Raw genomic sequence first — 6,389 nt, forward strand, 5'->3', positions numbered from 1 at the left:
GACCCCAGACGCCAAAAGTGCCCTTTTTCGTTACTTATGTGCGAAAAGGGGTTTTTCCCTTTTGTAACTGCAGATCCCAGTGCAGCGTAAAACTGACGTGATTAGATATCCGCTGATGCGGCACAGAACCAGCTCATTTAACCGCACCTAAACCTTAACGTTTCACTATTTATAACCTTTCCCTCTCCCTCATCCTAACCTTAACCCTCTTGCTACCTAAAACGTTACTCTCATTGTGATCAAGCGTTTGTTTCCCATGCATCCTGACTCTGACAGTCAGAGTCTGACTGTCAATTTTCGAATTTGCCGCCCAAGGGGAACGTTAGAACATACCATCTGGCGAGGGGGAGGTTACACATACCCTCTACTTTTAACCTCCACCGTGGTAGTTGAAACCTCCCCTCGCGTTGGCTCGGTCCAAACTCGACCAATCACGAGGCGGCTCCCGCCGTTCACTTCATAGAGCTGGTGTTCTGATAAAACGTCCTACTTGACAAAACGTCCTACCCATAGGATAATTTTACGCTGCCTCATGACAAACTGCCCTACTTTGGCCAAATGTCCTACTGTACGTAATTTATGCACATTTCTGCTGCCAAACAATAATTCCAGCACAAATTTAAGTAGGTATGACAGTTTACCACTTAACTTTGCCAATCAGAGTATGTTTGTAGCTGATATTCATGAAGCCAGTACGGTTTGACACTTCTTTTTACCCATTAAAGTGTGCTTGTAGGTCATATTCACAAAGGTAGCATGCTTTGGCACGTAATTTTTATGCTTCTAGTTTATAATAACGAAGGTAGCATGTTTTGGCACGTAATTCTTATGCTTGTAGTTTATAATAACAAAGGTAGCATGTTTTGGCACTTGTTTGTAGAAGCAGTCTGCATGCCAAGGTGCTTAAGTTATACAGCTGTCACCATTGAAGTGATTGGAACACCTGACTATATAAACTTTGACAATGAACTCACTCCATTATAGTTACAGTATATATTTACTGAATATATTTACAGATACATATATTTGACATTTATAGACCCAACAGAACACAGGGGCAAAGAACTGAAAAGGAAATTTAATGTCAACTGTCATACCAAACCAGTAAAATCTGGAACACACTGCATTTAGCGTTTTGTGTGTGCCAGTGTGTCCTCCGATTAGAGATGAATGAAACTCATGAAAAATCTTCCTGGCATCATCCATGGTTTTTACTACTCTTCTGGTTCCAACAAAGAGTTCTCCATCTGCAGTAAAACAATATATATTTAGAATTTAATGTAACCACATATATGAGTTGTTAGGATTAACAATAAATTACTGACCCTTTTATTTGAATTTTGAGGCATATCTTCTGAGGTTTTGCCTCTGAGCCTTGTCATATCCTGAAGGGTAGGAGCCCGCAGAAATGAATGTGTACATCTCTTCCCACTTCTTCTCCATATCTATGAATGTAAGTAGACATTTTCTTCTGAGCTTCAATATGTGCAGTTAACAATGCAAATTTAACTTATTAAATAGCGACATTACCGAAACAGCCTTAAAACACCGAAGCTGCGGATTCAGAAGTGTTGTCCAAATACCACATGTCCAGTAACCACAGCAGACTTAACCAAAGCTGCAAATTCGACAGTTTTGTGCAGAAAGCAGATAGCGACTTTACTTTAATATTGACGAACAATCACAAAGTCTTAAATAAATCAATAAAAAGTATGAATACTTAACTACTTACCTATTTTCCTGCAAATCTGACAACGGAGTAGCATGAAATCACAGCCGGATGCGCTTTGCTTCCCTTTTTGTGTTGTGCGCATGCGCGCACATGAGCAGGAACGACGGGTAGGACGGTTTACGGGGTAGGAGAAATTCCCGGAACACCTGTTAGAGCGATCGACACATCACTAACGTGTTCGCTAGCAAGATGGTTACGGTTAGGATAGGGGTGAGGGGAAGGTTAAATAAGAGGATAAGGTTAAGGTGAGGTACAATGAGCTTGTTTGGTGCCCTGGCTGCGGACATCCCATCGCGTCAGTGTAACGATGCATTGGGATCTGCAGTCAAATAAGGGAAAACCCCTTTTCACACATAAGTAACGAAAAAGGGCACTTTTGGCGTCTGGGGTCTGACGTGGAGGGTGGCTGAACAAGCGTTTGTTTTTGACGCGCTGGGAGTGAGAATGTGTTGGTAACCATGCTTCAAGTGTAGTCATGTCTTGTTCATGAGTTCATCTGTATTAATGTAAAATATATATTTAAGCCATTTTCCTGTCTAGCAGTGGATTTTCCCTGCAGCTAAGAAGGTTTTGATGTATTTTATCCATTATTGTGGTTCAATGCTCAGATCTCATACTGCTCTTTCTCAAATCACCCTGTTCACACTCAGAAAGTGTTCAGATGTGTTTTACTTGTTCTGAACTTTTTTATTTTCCTTTCCATAAAATAAGACACTCTGTGACCTTTTAACTTTCAACCCCAAACAGTGCGTGACAAGTCTCGGAGCAAAACTAGGTGCTGAACTCTCAATGGCCCCACAGATTAACTCAGTAGTGAGGTCTTGCTTTTAACAGCTTTGCTATGGAGCTAGGATTGGGACAATATTCAATGTAACTTGTACCAAGTTTTGTAACTCGGAACATGTTTAATGAAATGTAACTTTGGATTCGTGACTTGTAACTTTAGTTTTCTAACTTGTAATTCTCAATTTGTACTTGTATTTCTTGTTTTGTAACAGGAAATCTTCATTTAGTACATGCATTTTTTATTTTTTTAAATCAAACTTTTATTTTTACATTTTCTACTCATTTTGTAACATCAAACATTCATTCAGAAACATGAAACTTTCGGTTTTTACCTGGCAACTTCCAAAATAAAAAAATCAATGTACATGTTTGAAATCAAAACTCTCAAAACACATATTTCATTCTACAGGTACAAACCTCAAATCTACAGCGTTACAAATAATTTTGTTTCAATTCTAGCTTCGGTGGGAGGAACTTGGGTGGAACCAATGAGAGCACGAGTCTTAGCTACCAATCACGTTTCTCAAATTCCTGTCCAATCATTGGGAGAGGAGGGCAGGGTTCTGTCAGAGCTGTAGAGAGAGAGAGAGTTTCGACACTCAATAGACTTCTGTGGAAAGAATGGAATACAGAAATCACGTGGTTCACGTAGTTTCGAATAGTTCCAAACAGCCCCGCTGCTGCATTGACTGCAGTTCATTTTCGGTGTTTCGGAAGGATTTTCTCCGGAAAGTTGAAGAAATGTCATCATTTTGTTGCATTGTGAAGCGTTAGCTAACCGCTTCGTACCAAAATAAGTCAACGGTGATATTTTGTGGGGCCAGTTTTTGCTAGATAACCTTTAACAAGCTAATTGTGTGCAGCTTGTTGATTGTGAGCAGGAGGGTTTAAACAAGCTGTAGACGGGTTTATTTCAATTTGTTTGATCCTACGTTTTAAAAATATTCCCCAGTTTGAGTAGGTTATAAACTTTTTACATTATTAGTTTTATTTGGGATTTTTTGTACAGTACGTTGCTGTATCAACACGAACATGCATCAGAAATGGAAGCACAAGAAGAAGAAGAAAATATAATTTCTATAGCGCCTCTCAAGATAAAAATCACGAGGCGCTTCACAAAAACAAAAAATGTAAAAATATAAAAAAGCTTTTAGAAAATGTTTTAAAATATATTAAAATGAGCAAAAATAGGCAATTGTGATTAAAAAATGTCAAGAAAGAGAGAGAGAGTGAATAGGACAGAGGGAAATCAGTGGATCCTGAGAAAGGTGGAATAGGTGGGGAGAGCAGAATAAAGAGAGAGTGGTGAAGAAGGTCATACAAAAGCCAGCTTGAACAAGTGAGTCTTCAGCTGATTTTTAAAGGAGACCACTGAGTCCACTGATCTCAGGCTCAGGGGAGAGAGTTCCAGAGTCTGGGGGCCACAGCAGCAAATGATCTGTCACCTTTGGTCTTTAGCCTGGTGCTGCACAACCAGTAGGCTTTGATCACTGGACCTCAGGGACCTGCTGGGGGTGTAGGGACTAAGAAGATCACCAATGTAAGATGGTGCTTGTCCATGTAAGGCCCTATAGACCAGAACCAGGATCTTGAAATGAACCCTGAAGTTGACTGGCAGCCAGTGAAGCTGGAGGAGAAGCGGGGTGATGTGGAGAGACCAATAATGTGATTGTGAAGACAAGTAATTATTTAATATTTTTCAGTTAATAACACTGACTGCAACACGCTGCTGAAGCATGAGACAAACAGGATTACGAGCGTAAGAAGATGTGTTCTGTTTTGTGGACTCAATAAGAATAGAATTACGATATTTCAAGAACAGTAGTCGAACACAATAACTTTTAAAAATTAGACATTTTCCATAAAACTGCTCCTTTCCACTTGCTTTATAATATTAGCATTTGCAGTTTTGTTATTAAGTAAGGAATAACAAGAAATAAGAATTAACAATAACATAAATATCAATAAATAAATGTCAAAGAATAACTAAAACAAAGATCTTATGTAACCATTAAAGGTTAAACTGTGTTGTGTGTCCATCTTCATGTTTTCATAGTGGCGGAGCGGAGAGCTGACCAGAAACAACGGTGGTGGCAAATCCCAGTTGGGTCTGTGATGGAGTGATGCACGCCTGGAGTGATTGCCATCTCATCCACAGTAAGCACACACTCTCTTCCCATCTCTGTCAGATTTTTAACCTTCAAATTGAGCATGTCACACACCTCTCCTAACACACCTAGTTCCAGTTTAACGGGCTGCATTTGTCTGTGCAGGGTTCTAACATCAGGCAGAGGGATACTCGTGTCCTGAAGAAACCTGCAGCCTGTTGAACCCACTGAAAAACAGAGCTGTACGGCCTTTTTGATTGTCTGTTTACTCCATTTAATGCCTCTTGTGTTTTTCATGCTTTTTGGATTTTCTATTTGCTCCCTTAGGTTTTCCAGCTGGGTTCCCTGGTTCCAGCCTGTTCCTTTCTCCTCCTGGCCCTGACACTGGCTGCTCATGGCTTCCTGGGATGCCCCCCCCTCTCCTGATACCATCTCATGTCCCCCCTCACTGTCCCTCATCTCATTTGCCTCACTGCTGCTGCTGTTTTCCTCTTTCTCTGAAATTATAATGGCACTGTTAGAATAAAGAATAATTTTTCAATAAAATACATACAAATGTCTAATATTTCTAAAGATTCGTACCACTGTTTACTTGAGTACAACATGTGTGGTCACTGGTCAGTGGATCAACATGCAGTGGTTCTGCTGTACTTCTCACTGAGGGATCCTTCCTCCTCCTTGGTTCAGGGCGATGAACAAGCACAGCATCAGCCCTGAGTCTCACCTTGCCTAGCCTAGTCTTAGTAAACTGTCGCTCATCAAAATGTGCCTGTAGAGTGGTATATTACTGTAGTTTATTTCCTGCCACATCTAACAGTTTAATTGCAGCCTTGTGCAGAGCCGGATGAAATAAATGGACTACACTAGGCAGGCTGCATTATTTCCCCCCCCCCCCCCCCCCCCCCCCACACACACACACACACATCGATGTTATTTAATTAATTAAAATGTTCAAAATATTAAATGACTGTTCCGTCTTTATATTTTATTTTTTTATTTGAACAACCCTCAACTATTTGATAATTGTAAGATTCAGCTTCATTCCAGCATTATTTATCTTTTTACCATAAAAAATTATTTTTGCTAAAACAAAAGTTTTTGGTATAACAGTGCACGGTGTGCAAGAGAAGCACCCCGTGGCAGTGGGAGGTGCGCTCTGCCTGCAGCTGGAGAGAAACTGCTTCAAGGCCTACCATCAAATAAAAACATCTGAAAGTTTACAAAAACAAATGGTCTTAAATCTGCTAAAAAAGATACCAAGGTTCACACTTTTTTAAGAATAGATGCATTTCAGTTCAAAGTTTAAATTGTTTGCCCAGGAATTTTGATGTTCCTGTTCAGTAATAAATGTAAAAAATTCAAATCCGTTTTTTGCTTTTTTCACTTTTAAGCTGATTTTTTAAAGGCTTTAATAGAAATAAATTCTAAATACAAACCATACACTAAAAGCCGAGGTTGTTCTGAAAAAAGGAGAGTTACACACACTTTGCACTTTTTATTACAATTTTACAGCCATAAGATTAAAAAAATACCAGGCGGCCCCGTTATAATTATGGTCATAAGAGGCTTATTAAGACGGCGATGCACAAACTGGAAGTGATTGGTAGTCATTCCACTCCAATCCAGTTGGTGGCGGTAATGCCCCAAACTGTTGTTTGCCAAGTGCCATAAGACCACAAATAAGAAGAAGAAGAGAGGCGGGGGCGTTCGTAACAAACCTAAAGCGATAGTCAAAACATGAAGCATGAAATTGAATTATCCTA

The 6,389-nt window shown here is 39.8% G+C and overlaps 1 long non-coding RNA gene across 1 annotated transcript; it reads right to left on the minus strand.

Moving 5' to 3' along the window:
• Positions 1-714: 714 nt before the first annotated feature.
• On the minus strand, positions 715-1,957 carry LOC129160671 (uncharacterized). Its single transcript, XR_008561236.2, has 4 exons — positions 1,733-1,957; positions 1,531-1,618; positions 1,326-1,445; positions 715-1,247 (listed from the first exon to the last, which is right to left on the minus strand). It is a non-coding gene; the product is annotated as an uncharacterized lncRNA (long non-coding RNA).
• Positions 1,958-6,389: the final 4,432 nt, after the last annotated feature.

Source organism: Nothobranchius furzeri, chromosome 7, assembly GCF_043380555.1.
Source record: "Nothobranchius furzeri strain GRZ-AD chromosome 7, NfurGRZ-RIMD1, whole genome shotgun sequence".
NCBI classification, from domain to species: Eukaryota; Metazoa; Chordata; class Actinopteri; order Cyprinodontiformes; family Nothobranchiidae; genus Nothobranchius; species Nothobranchius furzeri.